This window comes from Mytilus galloprovincialis, chromosome 13 (assembly GCF_965363235.1).
Source record: "Mytilus galloprovincialis chromosome 13, xbMytGall1.hap1.1, whole genome shotgun sequence".
In the NCBI taxonomy this organism is placed as follows: domain Eukaryota; kingdom Metazoa; phylum Mollusca; class Bivalvia; order Mytilida; family Mytilidae; genus Mytilus; species Mytilus galloprovincialis.
This window is the reverse complement of record NC_134850.1, coordinates 2,493,517-2,514,581: the sequence shown is the minus strand read 5'-3', so window position 1 is coordinate 2,514,581 and position 21,065 is coordinate 2,493,517. Positions and strand designations below refer to the sequence as shown.

General features: G+C 31.4%; 1 long non-coding RNA gene across 1 annotated transcript; it reads left to right on the top strand.

Moving 5' to 3' along the window:
- The first annotated feature begins 16,178 nt into the window (after positions 1 to 16,178).
- On the top strand, positions 16,179 to 20,438 carry LOC143056855 (uncharacterized). Its single transcript, XR_012972543.1, has 2 exons — positions 16,179 to 16,327; positions 19,555 to 20,438. It is a non-coding gene; the product is annotated as an uncharacterized LOC143056855 (long non-coding RNA).
- Positions 20,439 to 21,065: the final 627 nt, after the last annotated feature.

Genomic DNA, 21,065 nt, shown 5'->3' with positions numbered 1-21,065 from the left:
ACTAATTCAAATAAAAACGAAAGTTGATATTACGGAATACACAGTTCATTTCAAATCCTATCACAGGAGGATGGCAGGTAAACAATTTAATGTTAATGTACATAGCAAATCTGATTTATAATGTGATAGAATAGTTACCAACAAATGTAAAACATTGCAAACGTGTTAAATGTTATTTTAATTAAAACGAACGCAAATATTACAGAATTGTGTTTTGTTTACGTGTGAGTTCCAATAACACAACACACCGAGTTTAGGCCAATGTGAACATTGCCTTTCTCTAAGATAAACTACGTTTTGGAAGGGTTCGTGTCGATTTTCATGTTTTGTCATTGCATTGTTGTTTCTTTCAAATTATTGAGTTTTGACATGTTGAATGTATTGAATAAGACACGACAGTTTCGAGTTTTACACTCTATATACTTTAATCACCTCTTATATGTCTTTGCAAATATCACTTTAACTGTTTAGTCTATTTTTAGAAATATCCATGTAACATGGTTTGGTACTTATACATCCCGTCATTGTATTATTCGATGTCGATGAGCTATGGTAAATGTTTGTATACTTGTTTTTTTCATTGTTGCTGATGTGCTTTGTCTATATTCCTGTTTGTTTTACTTTGTTGGCATTTATTGTTCTTACAGTTATACAAATTATAACATAATTTTGACGGTTGTACCCCAATTTTTTACATTTTCCAATCATACGTGTATGTGTCTTTATGTTGTTCACAAATTGTTGTCAATATAATGGTATTTTGTGCAAATTTCATACAAGTGAGATGTTTAGCAAGATATAGATAAAGGCAACAGTAGTATACCACTGTTCAAAACTCATAAATCCATGGACAAAAAACAAAGTCAAAAATGTTGTGACTAATACGGCCAGGATGATTCGCCTTGGACAATTACAATCTAAGGATTTTCTTACCCCAGGAGTAGATTACCTTAGCCGTATTTGGCACAACTTTTTGGAATTTTAGGTCCTCAATGCTCTTCAACTTTGTATTTATTTGGCTGTTTAACTATTTTGATATGAGCGTCACTGATGAGTCTTATGTAGACGAAAAGCGCGTCTGGCGTATAAAATTATAATCCTGGTACTTTTGATAACTAATTGCATTGTATTCAATATAGGTACGTCCTGATGAGATATAAAAATATGAAAACTTTAAATAAACAGATATGGTTTGTATCATACACATAATTAGCATACACTAAAGCATGTCTGTTTAACAAAATGATGTGACATTTTTCTTATAATTACAATCGATGTTAACTAGTAATCTAGAATTTGTATAAATGAAAGTAAAACTTCAAAATTGGGTTGCGGCCGAAGCACTTTTCTGAAGTTACCTGCACAATAAACACCAATTTAAAAAAAGAAAGACTATATATCAGAGCAATGAAATAGTCTTTTGTATTGCACAAATAGTAAGTATATTCAAGGATTTCAAAATTATGACTTTTGTGCTAATTTGAATGAACAGGTTAAAATAATCTCGATAATTTGTACATAAACTATTGTGGGAAGTCTTCTCATAAAATGTCAAACTCATGTTTTTGACCTAAAATGCAATTTTTTTTAATTCTTTTTTTATCAAAATATATATAAGCGTTTACCGATAATGATATTTTACACATATGACCGTCTGTAAAAAGATTTTTGAATACATTTTTGTTAAGGGGAAATTGTTGCTCATACCTGTAAGCACATTTAGTCGTAGTTTAATGAATTGGTTTCTTTTATTCCTTTCGTTAATATAGTGTTCATCATATCTTTAGTACCACCGTGCAGGTTCTTAATGTTTACTTTTTTTGCATACGCTTTAGACTGACAATGCATTTTTACAATGAAACAACAATTGTTGAACATCATTAATTGAAAAAAGTCACTGTCCTTCATTAACGTTGCATTGCTTGATCTAAACATTTCCAAAAAATGTTATTTTCATTTAATGTGTCTGTTTTGCGAATATGATCGTTGGCGTCCAATGACATCATTTGAAGAACACATTGCGGTATTTCTGTTTTGGTTATATTTTCCAGGTTTATAACAATTATTCTCGCTTGTAAGCCCAGGAAATGTTCAATTCCTACAGTAGCTTCATAGTATGCCCAATCATTTTTAACAAACTCTTTTGAAATCACTAAGATTATCTTTTTGCATTTTGGAATTGAATTGTTTAAAGCAAAAAGTCTATGTTCTCCAGCAAGGACATCTCCTCTATCTAACAAAAGAAGTTTATAATTTCGTCTCTCTTCGAGAAATATGCGCAGAGGTCCATAAACCCATTTATAGTCTCCATCGCAATAAGCTACATATGCATCATATTCAAGTGATTCTTCTTTTGACTTTCGGAAAAGTGGATTGGCCATTCCGATAAATAAAAAAAAGTAATGTATGTGCAATTTGTAACGATATCCAACTAGAATGAATAAAAGAAGCACACCGAACAATGTAACTGAAAAGATAACCCATACTGTCGTAATACATCTTATTCTAAAAATTCGCAAGTGATTGTAGACAACATTTGTTGATGTAATATGTCCATCGTTTTCGCCACACGAATAACTACCATTGCTGTCAAGTTTCACTCTAGTAGTTAATAACCATTCTACAAAATCTAACGACGCGCAATTACAAACAAGAGGGTTGCCATCTAATAAGACTGTCATTGTTCTATTTGATTTTTCAAACAGCACTTCAATGGCGTCAGTTTCTTTAGTTGTCAAGTAGGCTATCTTGTTTTTTTCTGATGTTAAGAAAACTTAGACGGTTGAAGTCTTCTACATTTAAGGGAACACTTGTGAAAAAATTTCCTTCAAGAATCAAAGATTGCATACTGTCTAATTGACTTTTAAATGTTGAGATTCTGAATTGGTCTTCAAATGCATTTCTTGAAAAGTCTATATACTGCAAACGACCAAGCCCAGAGAGAAATTGACTATAGTGATCATATTTAAGGCCAATACTTAGTGAAGAACTTTGCATTATCAACTGTTCCAAATTGACTGAAGATTGCAGAAAGAATGGATTTAAAAGACCACATTTGAAATGTGATACATTAAGTATCAACACGTTCTGAAGTCCCCTCACTGTGTAATTGCAGTCGTCTGCAAGTGATGAGTATGAAAGGTCAAAGATTTCCAATCGTTTTATACCATTGAAAGTTATACTGTTTATCGGATCATTTCGTCCGATTATAAATGATGCGTTTAGAAATTCGAGTGAAAAAGGTAGTCTTATAGACTAGTCTGATCGAGTATCGAATATAGCTCTGTGATCCAGGTTTCCAGTGCCATTACTGTTTTGTTCGCGAATGCTTTCAATAGATCGACTTGTTATCGAAGAAATGTCTATACGTTTAATGTTAATAAAGAAATTAAGATAAAAGATAATAAGATCCTGGTGATAGTCAAAGTCATTGTTATTTAAGTTTAAAGTCTCAAGACAATGTTTGTATTTCATTTTCTGAAAGGCTACAGCATCTATCCTCCTAATGCCATTCCAACTCAAAGATAATTTTTTGACGCAAATGTTACCGATATATGCAAATAGATCAGCTGAAATTACATATTCACCATAATTTCTAAAATTATTTCTCAAATCCAATTCTTCCATTTTTCGATTTCCAAACCCGTGCAAAGCTGGTAATGTTTTTGATAGTTTAAGAACATTTTGATTTGGAATAATAAGACTAGAAAGAAATTCTAACGGTGCAAAACCATCGATTTCAATTTCTCGTAAATGACTATTAATATTCAAATGCTTTAATGGCGTCCTTTTAAATGAATGAAATGTAAAGTTATAAATAGCATCACTCTGATAATCAACTTCAAAGAAATTTAGACTTTTCATGTTAGAAAATACCTCAGAAAATGTTCCATTCGATGGGCCATCATCACAAATCAGTGTTGTAATTCTGAAACAGTCAGACCACGATTCTCTTTGATACGTTGACAGTAGAGTATGCGATATGAAAAGAACTCGAAGCTCAGTTAATGGTGCAAATACATTACTTTAAAATGTGTTCAGTGGATTAGTGAAAAATTTCAGTTCTTTTAATTGGGTCAAATAATCAAAAGCTGATTGGTCGATTGACGCTATATTACAGTTACTTATATCCAGATAACTGAGTTTTTTATATCTAGAAAATGCTTCCTTACCTAAAATGCCAAGGTCATTGTCAGCCAGATATAACCCTGATGTATTTCGTGGACATTCTGTTGGTAAGAATGTGAAATTCTGCGATCTACAGTCACATCGTATTTCCTTTATACTTATTGAAATCTCACAATATCCGGAATAAACCAATAAAAAAGTACAGTTTACACAAAGAAAGAAAACACATTGAGTTGTAAACATTGTGATAAAACTATTATGTAAATCTTTACAATTCTAATCTAATTTCTGAATGTATCACCATGAAATGATATCTTTTGATCGGTTCACCATACCCAATAAAGCCAGTCAGCCATAACGTTAACATTTAAATATATAACTGTAAACCTCATACCTTAAGTTCATTGTGCTAAATATCTTTTGTTAACAATGTTAAACTATTTAACCATTCATAACAGGAAGTTTAACCCTGTTGTGTCCAATGTAAATCCCCACTTCATATAACAATACATCCCTATAGTATCATCAATTGATTTATAAATATCTAGTACATCATGAAATAGATAATAAACAATCACTCACAAAACTCAAATCAAATGTCAAATTTTTCAACTTTTAGACTAATCATCGCAATACTACGGGATCACCTAAAATCAATCACGTTTCTGAGTAGCAACATTCCAGCAGCACCTTCATACGGGGTATATATCTCCCAATTGGTACGATATTCCCGTGCTTGCATTTCCTATCATGATTTTCTTGATAGAGGGTTACTGCTCACAAGGAACCTATTAAACCAAGAGTTACAAATGGTGAAGTTGAACTCATCCCTTCGTAAATTTTACGGACGCCATCACGAATTGGTTGCCCGTTATGGAATAACCGTTTCACAAATGATATCAGATATGTTCCTTACGTCGTAACTACAATACCCTTCCCTTTCATGAATGTGGCCTACCGAATTAGACTATTTACCGGATTTGTAATCACATAAGCAACAAGACGGGTGCCACATGTGGAGCAGGATCTGCTTACCCTTCCGGAGCACATGATATCACCCCTGGTTTTGTTTTTGGTTAGGTTCGTTTTGTTTATTCTTCAGTTTTCTATGTTGTGTCATGTGTACTATTGTTTTTCTGTTTGTCTTTTTCATTTTTAGCCTTGGCGTTGTCAGTTTGTTTTAGATTCATGAGTTTGACTGTCCCTTTGGTATCTTTCGTCCCTCTTGTATGTAAGTATTTTGTTGTGTTTTTTTTATGTTTTACTTGAAATGTGTCTTTTTTTTCTTGATATTATTTTAGAATTATGATTTCGAAAGTTTAGTAGTTTTTGCCTCTATGTTCTATGTTACAATAATTCTTATGAAATGAATGACTTATTTTTGATATGCGGCAAACGGACTGAAAAAAATCATCAATACCGACTGCAGTAGTTCAGCTTAAATCAATCTTTAGAGACTCTGGAGTTACAAGTATAACCATCATCTATATCAGTCTGATCTATAACAATAGTTGTCTAATAGAACACAGAGACTCCGGAGTTACAAGTATAACTATCATCTATATCAGTCTGATCTATAACAATAGTTGTCAAATAGAACACAGAGACTCCGGAGTTACAAGTATAACCATCATCTATATCAGTCTGATCTATAACAATAGCTATGTAAAATAGAACACAGAGACTCTGGAGTTACAAGTACAACCATCATCTATATCAGTCTGATCTATAACAATAGCTATGTAAAATAGAACACAGTCAAAAGTCTCGCTCATCTTTTCCTTATCAAATCTTTTTGAATTATGTCTTCGTGTTTCTTTGATGTCGTTCAAAATTTGGTTATACACATGAGTACATTGCGTGTATGTTTCACTATTATAGGTTATTTTGATTGGCTAACAGTCATTCGAAAATTAACTTTTATTTCAAAATTAAATCTCATATCCATGAGAACACGAGCAAGTAAGTAAAGATGATGTAAAACAAGAAGCATTTGCTTGTTAAATATAGGGATGAGTGTAAAGAAATTTGAAAGAAAAATTCGCAGATGCTGCTAAAATGTGAGCAATTCCTGGCTCCCGTAGTGTTTCTTACGTCAAGACAAATTAGGTTGATAATTTCCTTCGATGATGCCACAGTCGACACTTTTGAAAGAAAGATCACTGTTGATATTCAGCCAGTCATAAATATTTAAAATGTGGATCATTCATTGTCTGGTCAGAAAACATTACCTTACTCAAAATTTGTAAATAAGCGTGATTTATTTCATAAAGGAAAAAAGTAGAAAGTTTTACTCTAGTTGACCGTTATGAAATATTGTGTCACATATGATTTCGGATATATTATTTTGAATTTATCACCGACTTATATGGAAAAACACGTCTGGAAACACCAGTGGAGCAGAAACCTGTGATCGTGTGTAGTAAATGTGATACTGTTTCTGTCATCACCATGCTATGACACCGATATAATCATTCTTCTTTATCTCACGTAGTCACCCTGGCTTTTTATCATATTCGTGTCTGCCAATCTTTTCAGTCTTATGTTGTGTTATTGTTGTCTGTCTTTTGTTGGTCATGGTTTTGTCTCTTGATGTGGTTAGCTTTTACTTATCTTTTCATTTCTTTTTGTGATAGCACCAAAGAAAATTATAATTTACTGATTAAAAAAAATAGAAAAATATTTTACGTATAAGATTTACAGTAACTGAAGTTTATTTTGAGTGGCTCACATTATTGTCCCTTTGTTCCCGTCGAAAGCAAAAACCTAATATTTTATGTTTTGAATGGGTTTTTTTTTTCTTTATCATATAGGTGTACACATTTTAATATTGTTTTATCAAACCTATGTTAGTTCTACCACACTTCTATACACACAAACAACGCGTTGTTGAGATAGTCTAATATACATGGAAACTCTATATATTGCCCCCTATATGTCATTTGGTTATATTTGTTTTTAAATTTGGTTCCTTTCTAACTTACGTATAATCCATTCCTCATTTTATTCATATCAATCTGTATAGTTCAGAGACGAAAGTGTCTGAGCATGAAATGAGCGTGCATTCATGCATGGCACCGATCAAAACATTCAACAACATAATTATTCCTTTTGTTCACTTATGAAAACAACTGTAAACATACGCTTTAATGGTGTTTACTTATGGTCGACCGTCAAATGGATCATTCGCGATTTGGATATTTTCTGTTGTGCAAAATCTAAAGTACTTCTACATTTATTATGAACATAACATTTTACTCTACTTTTAGCGCATTTAAAAGTACACCGTTGGAATATTTAAGTATAGTGTGCAGATTACGGGCGATAGAAATACATTCTTTTTCACCTTTAAAAGTTCTTTTTAGTCTTATTATTCCAAATCAAGATTATCTCAAATTATAAAAAAAAACATTTCCAGCTTGCGAGTGTTTGAGAATCGAAAAATGGATGAATTGGATTTGAGCAATAATTTTAGACATTACGGGGAATATGTTATTACAACAGAACTACTTGCATATACAGGTAATATTTGTGTAAAGAAAATATCTTTAACTGGAAATTGTATAAGGCTGATAGATGCAATCGCCTTTCAGAAGATGAAGTACAAACATTGTCTTAAGAATTTCAATCTTAATAATAATAACTTCGATTATCATCAAGACCTTGGCTGATCGTAAATCTCAATTTGTTTACAAATCTCAGAAGATTCACTAAGAATATACCAATACAAAAGAGATATAATGAACAATGTTACCCCGGCCATCAGGACAAAAGTTAAGTTCCCATAAACATTTGCAAAACATACGATGTCGTTTTACGATTTCCGTCTTCGCTTGAATTCATCAACGCATCTTTTATTCACAGCCATACCAGTTCAATAAATAGCATCACATTTAAGAATATTAAAACCTTAAAAATCTTTCATTTAACATACTCTTCATTTTACTACTGCACCTATCTTTTTATGGATTGCAGAATGTAGGAGTTCTAAATATGTCACACTTCAAATCCGGAATTTTAAATCCTGAATTTCTTTGTTCGGGTTTAAATTTGGAGTAGCTGATAATGCAAAGTTCTTTATTAAGTATTGGTCTAAAAGATGATCACCATGGACAATTCCACCATGGACTCAAACTTTTGCGGTATATAGACTTTTCAAGGAATGCATTCAAAGACCAGTTCAGTAGTTCAACATTCAAAAGTCAAACTGACTGTTTGCAATCTTTGATACTTGAAAGGAATTTATTCACAACTATTCCATTAAAACTCAATGACCTTAACCGGCTTAGGCTCCTTATCTTTGACTACACAGGAAATTGACGCAATTGAAATGCTATTTAGAAAATCAAATAAGACATTGACAGTCTTATTAGAGGGAACTCCTCTTGTCTGTACTTGTGCTTCATTAAAATTTGTAGAATGGTAATTTACTATTAAAGTGAAACTTTTTAGTAATTATGAGAAGAAGATGTATAACGACAATATGGTTATTTTTTTCTGCAACTTTATTCGGTGTGATTCTATTATTTATCCTACTTGGATATCGTTACAAATTGCATCTACAATACTTTTGTTTATTTATCGGAATGGCCAATCCACTTTTCCGCAAGTCAAAAGAAGAAGCACTTGGAGATGATGCATATGTAGCTTATTGTGATGGGGACTATAAATAGGTGTATGAACCTTTGCGTTCATTTCTTGAAGAGAAACGAAATTGTAAACTTCTTTTGTCAGACAGAGGAGATGGGGATGTACGGCCTGGTCAAAAAAGACTTGCCATTAGTAATTCCATTTCAAAATGTAAAACGATGATCTTAATTATTCCAAATGAGTTTGTGAACAATGAATGCTACTATTGGGATTGAGCATATTATTGGATTGCAAGCAAAACTAATTGTTATAAGCTTTGACAGTATTACCAAATCAGAAATACCGCAATGTGTAATGCAAATGGTGTCACTGGACGCCAATGATCACATTCGTAAAACAGACACATTAAATGAAAATTACATTTTCTGGATATGTTTGGATCTAGCCACGAAGCGTTAATGCAGACAACTTGTCATTTTGTCATATTATAAATGATAAATGATAAGATTATGATATCACACAATTTTTGAATTCATACTTTTTTACTCTATTTATGCTGGGATATCTAAATTAGTGGACTTTGTATTAAAAAAAAGAGAAAGACATCAATATATTACATTTATCATACTTTGTTAAATGGGGAATTATACTAACCCCTTAGAAAAATAAATTTTGAATATTTGTTTTAAATCGTGCAGAATTTAAATTTTACATTTATTTGGAAGTGCAATTGTAATTTATCAAAGTCTTCACACGAACAAGGAATAAGGAAGTACCAAAATTCAACGCATCAATCACCAACATCCAAGTACCCAACGAAAAGGAAAAGAGGAAGTACTAAAATTCAACGCATCAATCACCAACATCCAAGTACCCAACGAAAAGGAAAAGAGGAAGTACTAAAATTCAACGCATCAATCACCAACATCCAAGTACCCAAAGAAAAAGGAAATTAGAAAGTACCAAAATTCAGCGCAACAATCACCAATAATTGAAGTACAGAACGAAAACAAACATAACGTGACTTTCATTGACAAATGTGAAACTATTTTGTAAAATATGAGTTTGATATAAGTTCCTTGTACCGTGACGCATGCAAGCCATGTGTATTTTGTTCAATATAAATTTAATAGTCTAACAGGATGGGACAACGTTGCATGCAATAGTAAAGTTTATGTGCATTTAAACGATAACGGTTTTCTTTCAATTTAATTACCACTTCCTTATAACCAAATCTATTTCGTATAAAATTACATATTTTAACAGGTAAAAGCATTCGAACAAATCGAAATAAATGTTAAAATCAGTGACACAAATGAAATGCACCAATTAATAAAACTTCTTCTATTTAAAAAATCAACTGCTGTTGGTTCTTATTAGATTCAAGAAAACATACTGTATATTACCACACAAATATCATTTGGATTATTTAAAAAACAAAATTTTTGAATAGCCTTTATAATTGTTTTTTATTTATACATGTTATATTTATAAAGATATTGTATTGTTCTGTTAAAGGGGTGGCGATGTAAAAAGTTTGCTCTAAGCGTTTTTGATAAAAGTAAATCAAGCAAAGCGCTTCGGAAGCATTAAATTATTAAACGTGTTGTTTTAATTTTTTGTTTTTAATAAAAAGTAAACCGTAAAAGGCCAACCCGCTTTTCTATATTTTTACTGTTACAGTAATGAATAACAAATTTTATGTAGATTTTTTTTTAAATCAGTTTGCTTTATATTTAGACAAGATTGAGTAATTGTAGTTTAAGGAGTATACATCAATGCGACAATTATCAATAAGAAATGAAATACACATATTTTGTAGTTTATTTCTGATTGAATGACTATCTGTTTAGTGGCATTTTAAGACTTTTTAATGTTCCAAAATGAAGCTACTCTAAACATCAATAGATGGCATTACATTCACACATATTATATATGACTCTAAGGTCCGAAAGCACTATAAAGTGCGATGACAACGCTAAAGTGCAATGGTCTACGCTAAAATACGATGTTGTCTCACGCTTAAGTACGATGGTAAATCACGTTAAAGTGCGATGGACCAATAGGGTAAGGTTTGATGGTTTTAAAATAAGTTAACGAACATTCAATGTAAATATATTCCATTTTTGAAATCTGGTATTATAAGGTATACCATATGTGATAGGCATAATAATCTTACAGTAGTCTTTTAGTGAATGATACATAAAGAGTTAAAGACCAACAAAGTTATTATTGCTAAAAAGAGAGTTTAGGTGTTACAAAAGAGGGACGAAAGATACCAAAGGGACAGTCAAACTCAAAAATTAAAAACAAACTGACAACGCCATGGCTAAAAATGAAAAAGACAAACAGAAAAACAATAGTACATATAACACAACATAGAAAACTAAAGAATAAAAAACACGAACCCCTCCAAAAACTAGGGGGAATCTCAGGTGCTCCGGAAGGGTAAGCAGATCCTGCTCCACATGTGGCACCCGTCGTGTTGATTATGTGATTACAAATCCGGTAAATAGTCTGAATTCGGTAAGTCACATTCATGTAAGGGAAGGGGATTGTAGTTACGATATTTCTTGTTGAATAGTGTGATAACACGGGTAGCTTGCCGTTCACACGTTTTTTTAATGTTTTAATTAAACTCATCAGGACTAAATTTAGTATATACGCCAGACGCCTGTTTTGACTACTGGGCATGTGATACCCTCAGGGAAATAAATCTCCACCAGCAGTGGCACCGACCTAGTGGTTGTAAATAAACTCACCATAGATGTGCAAACACTTCAAAATAACAGACTTGGATGTTTATCGAAACAATCGTTGAAACTAAAGCAATTGTGTTTGCTCTTTGGTTAAGGTACAATTAATTTGAATATAATTTGAACTATAGTTACTCAAAATCAAATTATAACTTGGCGTTAAGATATCCACAGCATGTTATAATGTATTTCAATTTCCCTAATTTATCACATCTGATAGAACTTTTTTATTGTTTTCATTCATTGTCGCATATCGAGCTTTTTTGCTAAATTGGTTTACATTTTTCTATCATGAACATGATGTTGTAGTTGTCATTCGTTGATGTAGTTCATAAGTGTTTCTTGTTTCTTGGTTTTTTTTAAATAGATTAGACCCTTGGTTTTCCCGTTTGAATGGTTTTACACTTATCGAGTAACTTTTGGGACCTTTTTTTAGCGTGTGGTTCAGTGTGAGGCTAGGTTTCGTGTTGAAGACCGTACGTTGACCTACATTGGTTTACTGTTACTGTTTACAATACTTTATTGTAAAACTAAGGTTTTTCTCCCTCAGAAATAGATAACCTTAGCTGTATTTCCCGAAACTGTTAGGACTCTTGGTTATCAATGCTCTCCAACTTCGTCCTCTAATTGGCCTCTTTAACTTTTAGATTTGAGTATCACAACTGAGTCTTTTGCAGACGAAACGTGCGTCTAGCGTAAACACAACGTTTATACTGGTATCTATGATTAGTTTATTTTTATAAATTGTGATTTGGATGGAGAGTTGTCTCATTAGCACTCATACTACCAAATCTTCTTATATCTATTTGCGTGGGGAAAACAGTTTTCGATTCCATGTATCGTGGTTGGTACAAATGAATGGACAACGACATATACAAAATGATATTCGGGTTGTACATTCAATATTTTATATCTATCACATTATACAAAACATTTAAACTGTTAAAAGAAGACATTTCAAATCATTTTTGTAAAACATAAAAGAGACAAGGAGGGGCTCTTATAACGGCAGGATTTCAATGAATGCGTGTATTAAAATGGTGTCATTCATTTTAATCTATTCTTCAAATTGTACGTACTTGTTTACCTGATATATAAGGTAATGTTCAAAAACTAAGATATTGATCTGAATATTGATAAAAAGAAGTGGTATTTAAATGGGAAGAAAAACAAAGACCATTGCTCTACTTCACATTATTTCCTGACATTGCATTGTATTCAATATAGCTACGTCCGGATAAGATATAAAAATATGAAAACTTTAAATAAACAGATATGGTTTGTATCATACACCTTATTAGCATACACTCAAGCATGTCTGTTTAACAAAATGATGTGACATTTTTCTTATAATTACAACCGATGTGAACTAGTAATCTAGAATTTGTATAAATGAAAGTAAAACTTCAAAATTGGGTTGCGGCCGAAGCACTTTTCTGAAGTTACCTGCACAATAAACACCAATTTAAAAAAAGAAAGACTATATATCAGAGCAATGAAATAGTCTTTTGTATTGCACAAATAGTAAGTATATTCAAGGATTTCAAAATTATGACTTTTGTGCTAATTTGAATGAACAGGTTAAAATAATCTCGATAGTTTGTACATAAACTATTGTGGGAAGCCTTCTCATAAAATGTCAAACTCATGTATTTGACCTAAAACGCCATTTTTTTTATTTATTTTTTTTATCAAAATATATATAAGCGTTTACCGATAATGATATTTTACACATATGACCGTCTGTAAAAAGATTTTTTAATACATTTTGTTAAGGAAAAATTGTTGATCATACCTGTAAGCACATTTAGTCCTAGTTTAATGAATTGGTTTCTTTTATTCCTTTCGTTAATATAGTGTTCATCATATCTATAGTACCACCGTGCAGGTTCTTAATGTTTACTTGTTTTGCATACGCTTTAGACTGACAATGCATTTTTACAATGAAACAACAATTGTTGAACATCATTAATGTGTCTGTTTTGCGAATATGATCGTTGGCGTCCAATGACATCATTTGAAGAACACATTGCGGTATTTCTGTTTTGGTTATATTTTCCAGGTTTATAACAATTATTATTGCTTGTAATCCCAGGAAATGTTCAATTCCAACAGTTGCTTCATAGTATGCCCAGTGATTGTTAACAAACTCTTTTGAAATCACTAAGATTATCTTTTTGCATTTTGGAATTGAATTGTTTAAAGCAAAAAGTCTATGTTCTCCAGCAAGGACATCCCCTCTATCTAACAAAAGAAGTTTATAATTTCGTCTCTCTTCGAGGAATAAGCGCAAAGGTCCATAAACCCATTTATAGTCGCCATCGCAATAAGCTACATATGCATCATATTCAAGTGCTTCTTCTTTTGACTTCCGGAAAAGAGGATTTGCCATTCCGATAAATAAACAAAAGTATTGAAGGTGCAATTTGTAACGATATCCAACTAGAATGAATAAAAGAAGCACACCGAATAAACTTCCAGAAAAAAATAACCATACTATAGTAATACATCTTATTCTCATAATTCGCAAGTGATTGTAAACGAAATTGGTTGTTGTAATATTTCCATCTTTTTCGACACACAAATAACTACCATTGCTGTCAAGTTTCACTTTAGTAGTAAATAACCATTCTACAAAATCTAACGAAGCACAAGTACACACAAGAGGGTTGCCATTTAATAAGACAAATAGCACTTCAATGGCGTCAATTTCTTCAGTTGTCAAGTAGGCTATCTTGTTGTTTCTGATGTTAAGAAAACTTAGTCTTGTAAAGTCCTCCAGACATAATGGAATGCTTGTGAATAAATTTCCTTCAAGTATCAAAGATTGTAAACTGTTTAATTGACTTTTAAATGTTGAAATTCTGAATCGGTTTGTAAATTCATTTCTTGAAAAGTCTATGTACTACAAACATTTGAGTTCAAAGAGGAATTTACTGTGGTGATCATCGTTTAGCTCGATACTTAGTAAAGAGCTTTGAATTATCAACTGTTCCAAATTGACGGCAGATTGTAGAAGGTTGTGATTTCAAAGTCCGCATTTGAAATGTGAAACATTAATTATTTACACGTTCTGAAGTCCATTAATTGTGTAATTGCAGTCAAACAATGAAGTGTATGTTAAATCAATTATTTGCAGGTCTTTGATTCCTTTAAATGTAAGGCTGTTGATTGGGTTCCCTACTATGTTGATACAATATATATTCAGGATAACCTACTACTTTGATACAAGATATATTCAGGATTACCTACTACGTTGATACAAAATATATTCAGGATTACGTACTACGTTGATACAAGATATATTCAGATTACCTACTACGTTGATACAAGATATATTCAGGATTACCTACTATGTTGATACAAGATATATTCAGGATTACCTACAACGTTGATACAAGATATATTCAGGATTACCTACTTCGTTGATACAAGATATATCCAGGATTACCTACTACTTTGATACAAGATATATTCAGGATTACCTACTACGTTGATACAAGATATATTCAGGATTACCTACTACGTTGATACAATATATATTCAGGATTACCTACTACGTTCACTACTGGACGAATAAACAACTGTCCATACCAGTAACAGTCATTGTACGACTATTTGAGTCTGTGGAAGACTGAAGAAGACTGTCAAATCAACCTTATTTCGTTGTTACAGTTAAATTATGTCTGTCCCAACACTTTTATGGGTTGTGAAAAACATTAAATGCTATCAACACTAATTTTGGGACTGTTGCAGTGGTTTACGGCGTTGTCACAGCCAAATACTATTTATAACAGTCTTTCTAAAAGTTGTGCCAGTTGTATAATGTTTGTCCCAACCTTTTTATAGTTGGGACAGTTGAAATTTGTTTGTGTCAACTTTTCAGACGTTTAAGCAGTCAAAAAATGTTTGTTACAATGTTTTTAGAGTTGTAACAGTCGTAAAATGTTTGTTACAACTTTTTAAAGGTTGTTACAGTCATTAAATGTTCATTACAACTTTTAAAAGGTTGTCACAGTCGTAAAATGTTTAAAACAAACATTGCATGGGTTGTTACAGTCGGTAAATATGTCATACAAATATTTTAGTGTGACCAAGGATTTGTATGGTCTTACTATACAAATCCTTGGTGTGACGGTTGCGAATGTTAAAACAATGTGTACACGTCTAAGGTGCACCTTCTCAAAGTTTGATACAGGATAAATGGATAAATGTATTTTATTTAGGTGTCACGTATTGGTGATACAGTTGTGAAATTACCCATAATTTATATGATCCCTCATCTTATGTTGTTGTTGGGTTTTTTTTTAAATTATTTTGCGATCGTTCTATGTCTTTTGTCGTATTCCGTTAATGGCATTATAATTATGTCTGTTCATTTGTGGCGGACTTGTTCGTTTGACGGTTTATCTTTATTTTTTATTCAGTTTATTCAAGAGTCTTTTATAACTTGTTTTATACCAAAAGCCTTCGTTTAAAAATAGAATTAAAATATTATTGCAGAAGATTGATTTAATTCAATTATTGTCTTAATTTCAAATTGCTACGTCGGGGTACCTGAAGTAAATTTAAAAGAGTATGACTAAGTTACATATATCATACAGAATAATAAAGCTGATTACTTTTAATTGCTATCCATTAGGGACATTTCCCGACGATAATAAATCAAATCTGTCAAGTGTAATTTAAAACGGAAATCATATTCTTCACCCGTAAACGATTTGACGTTATTGTACCCTTGTCGGCAGAAATAGCGGGTCTGCAAACTTTACAAAAAATCGTAGACATGCCATGGTAGATATGTAGAAGGGAAACTACATACAATATAACAGATGACCTGGAAATTTCAATCGGTGAGTAGAAATGAACAATATTTTAAAGCATGTCTATCAGAATAATCATGGATCCACGATTTTGAAGCGAAAATGTGCACATTTCGTGCCTACCCTCATGCTTCAGGTATGAATCGACGTTCTATATCGGTTTCTCTATATCACCTCACTCGTGCATATTACACATCTTTCTATATATATATATATAGTAGCATGTTCAAAGGCAAAGTAAGAATTTGGGCTTGTAAAAAATTGTTCCCGGGATTGTAACCCCCCTTTTTTTGGAAGATCAATAGTCCAAATAATTATGACGTCGTGAAAGGCTATGATAATGTTTTTCTTTGACGCCTTACTTCGACACAAGACGTCATAATTACTTGGACTAGAAGATCAATTGCATTTGAAAGGGTACATTAAGTTTGACCACACACCCCCCCCCTTTATCCTGGGTTGGGACCCCCTTTTTTTAAATGGCTGGATCCACTCGTGTTCATCGTCTTACTGTGTTAAACCCTACATGATGATGTGGGGCATTCACATGGTTTTAATTTTGCCGGATGGCCTTATACTACAAAACCTATATTTATAAAAAATAAGATGTAGTATGATTGCCAATGAGACAACTGTCCACAAGAGACCAAAATGACACAGCCATTAACAACTATAGGTCACCATATGGCCTTCAACAATGAGCAAAGTCCATACCGCATAGTCAGCTATAAAAGGCCCTGATAAGACAAAGAAAAACAATTCAAACGAGAAAACTAACAGCCTTATTTATATATTTATTATATATTCTAATAGACGAAATTTTGTTTACAAATAGCTGAATATCTATTTATTTTTATTTTAAAATTAATTAAAGGTTAATTTTCGTCAACAAAAAGATAATTTCATGAATAATTTGTTATTTTGAAGAACGTGATATACTGTTTTAAAATTACTTAATTTCATTTGAGGTGACTTATAGGTCCATTGGGCCGGGTGTATTAATATTTATCATATATTGTATATTTATAATCTGTACATATTTACACATGTCACTATAATAAATAATTTACTTACTACTTACTTACTTATATAAAAAAAATGAAGGAAAAACAAATATGTAACACATTAACGAACGACAACCACTGAATTACAGGCTCCTGTCCTGACTTGTATGTTAATGTATTGAAAACTGCATGACTCATCCTAAATTTGCTTGAAATATTTCTAACTGGATTTTTTTTAAATTGAGAAAATTCAAGTTGAATATTATGACAAAGTAAATATTTATGTGTAAAATGTGAAACTAGCATGTTTGAGTATATTTTTAAAATAATGTCTGAGTCATGAATATATTTTATAATTATAAAGCATGTCTTATATTATCAATCAAAAGAACTATTAATCAAATCAGTGTGGCCTTAACTTTTTATTGTCATGTGAACTCTGTCAGTTTAACTTTTTATATAATATTTGCCCGGTTAGCATGGTTAGTCAAAATTCAATTATGCCTTTTAACTTGTTTTGGTCTTGGGGCTGCTGTCTCTTTTGCATATATATATATATACCAATCATCTCCTTTTAAAAATATTTCAAGTGTCTTTTAATTTATTCCACTGTTAAAGGACTTTCCATTCAACAGTCATATTTTTCTACATGTGTTAAATTGTGCTTTGACTACTTCATTGTTTGGTTGCTGTATCATTGATATATACATGTATATTCCACATCTCCTTTCATCATGTATAATCACATCTGATTTCAGATACATGTATTTTGCCTTTTCCAAATTACTAAAATATTTTATTTATATTTAATTTCATATGTTGAAACATTCAGTACGTCATATATGTGGGAGGATACAAAAAATCTATCTGTAAGCAAATTATGTTATGTAAACATGGCCTAAACTTAAGCATTTTATGAATTTTATAGATATTGAATTACAAAAATTAACTTAATTAACTACATGGTATGTCTCACATGGAAGTAATATTTAAATATTACTTCCATGCTCAGATCAATTTGGTTTAAAACATACTAAACATGTTTTACATGTTTAATTTAACTTCAAAATAAATAATTTTAAAAATATATTTACTGAGCCTGAATTCATGACCATGTAAATGTGATATTAGAAAAGGTAATAATCAGGATGTTAACACTGAAAAGTTAATTATCAGGACTTCTTATATACATGTTATCTGTAATAAACAGATTAAGACACAACAGTTTCATGAGTTTATTGCCTTGAGGGATGAAAATTAAAATGTCATAGGTATTGAAGATGATTTTATATAATGATATTAATAAATTTTAAATGTCCTTTTCAAATTGTGGATAAATTTATAATTGAAAGTAATTTAAAATTATGAAAAATATGAAACAACAGGATATAATCTTTTATTTTGGATATTATATTAAAAGTTTTAAAAGTTTATCTAACATGTCTAAGTCATGCAGCCAAGTATTGATTTATCAACATAAAAATGGGTAAATAACTAATATAAAATAAAGAAAATATGTTGTCTGGTTAAATAAACTACAAAGCATTATTTAATACAAGCTGTAATTAGTAAAAAGTATACTGGGTAACATTTAAGATGTCAAATTAAACTCAAAGTTTACTGCTTATCATAAGAAGGAAATACTAGCTTTTTTAGGTTGCTAAAAATGTTTAAATTAAAGAAAGGGTTAACCTTTGAACAAAGATTCTACATTTCATGATTTACATAAAAAAAAAAGGTTTATTCATTCATGACACAAAATGACAGTCAACAGTGCATTTTTTTTTTTGGTCATCTTTGTAGTATTTATTTCCTATTAAAATGATCCAAAGAAATCACCTGTTATGTTTTACAGTGAAATAACTTTGTCTGGCTTTAAAAAATTGATTAAAACAATCTTGTATAGTGCTAGCCTCAATTAGACAGTAATTATAACCCTTCAATGAAATGACACACTTAAGAAAACATTAATGTAGAAAGAGAGAACATATTTTTTTGAAATAGAACCCCAAAAAGGGGTTTTATTCTTCTTCTCATACAGGACATATAAATTCAATTGTATAAGTCTCATAAATTCATTTGTGTACATCATAGAACTTTGTTGTCAAGAAAATTATGATCTCTAGTATTTATACATGAGTATATCTTCTATATAAATTTAAAGAATTATTAAGTAATTATAATCATGATAATTATACAATATTAGATAAGTTTCAATACTTTATTCTTAAATTTATGTTTTTTCGTTTGTAGAATTCACATTGGTTTGAGCATGATTCCCAGCCAGATTATGAAGCTGGCAAAAAAAGGAAATACATATAGCATGTATAGGTGACACTAAGTATCTCGCATACCTGTAGCTGTAAATTGTGAAACAGTGGACTAATGGACTTATTGTTGTTGGAAATAACAAATAGGGCTTACAGCAATATGCCATGATGTTGTTGGGATTTCATATCAAATTGGACAAGAACAAAATTCTGCATTGTACAAAGAGCAAACTTACAATTTGAAAGAAAGACTACATTATTTGATGACAGTGAATACCTTCGATAATTAATTTATTTGAAATTGAAATAATAATTTGGAAGTAAGAGAATTCAAAGTTTTCTGGGAATATTAATATCATAGTGCATCATATTTGAATTCTATGAAATACCTTGGATAGTTATTCAAAAATAGCAAATTGGATTAATAAAAAAATCAGTTTCAGTGAATATCAATAGTGCATCATATCTGAATTCATGAATACCTTGGATAATAAATTTATATGAATTTGGATATTGAGAATATCTGGTTTGTGTGAAATTTATAGAAGTTAATGCTTGCATTCCTATTGTTAGCTATATGTACCACCAGGGGGTGTTACACAACCTTGACTACCCATGAGGGTCTGTCGTGGTCGGTCACTATTGGTAAGTGTCATGATGACGGAAGTTTTTAATGACCTTGACTGCATTTTCAGCCCTTGCATGGACGTTGGTTGATGTCAAATGACTGCTTGCTGTACTTATTTAAGAGTCGCGATCTGAATGTACATACAGTATATAAATATAATCTATCATCTAAATTAATGTTCATTCTGAAACTGGCATTTTATACTAGTCAAAAATATTAAACAATACATGTACTTCAAAGTATCATTTTATTGTCTTGCCTTCCACAAAAGTCATTTAAAGTTGATTGTATGCAGGACATAGGTATTACAATCTTGGGCTGATGACGTAAACTTTTTTATAAAGCTTTACCATGTTTACATTTTAAAAGCTAAAAGAGCTGGATGCTTCTAATATCTTGTCGGTATTCAGATAGCTAATATGTTATGAAGTTTCAACCTGTCATTATATGTCCATTGCACCTGACCTCATTTCATTGTTTAGTGACTACTTGTAAAAAAAACTGTTTTTATAACAGTGAGATACTCTCTTATACAAGTACATGTACATTTTGTAATTGGATAAATTTTTTGAATATACATGTATGATATAAAAAAAAGAAGATGTGGTTACACTGGTATGATTGCCAATAAGCATGATGAGACAACTCTCCACAAGAGACCAAAATGACACACAAATTAACAACTATACATGTAGGTCACTGTACTGTGTACAGCCTTCAACAATGAACAAAGCCCATACTGCATAGTCGGCTATAAAAGGCCCCGAAATGACAATGTAAAGCAATTCATACGAGAGATATGAGTATCTTGCAAGGTCTACTGGTCTATCAGGTTGAGCTGACCTGACCCTGACATTTCATGGATA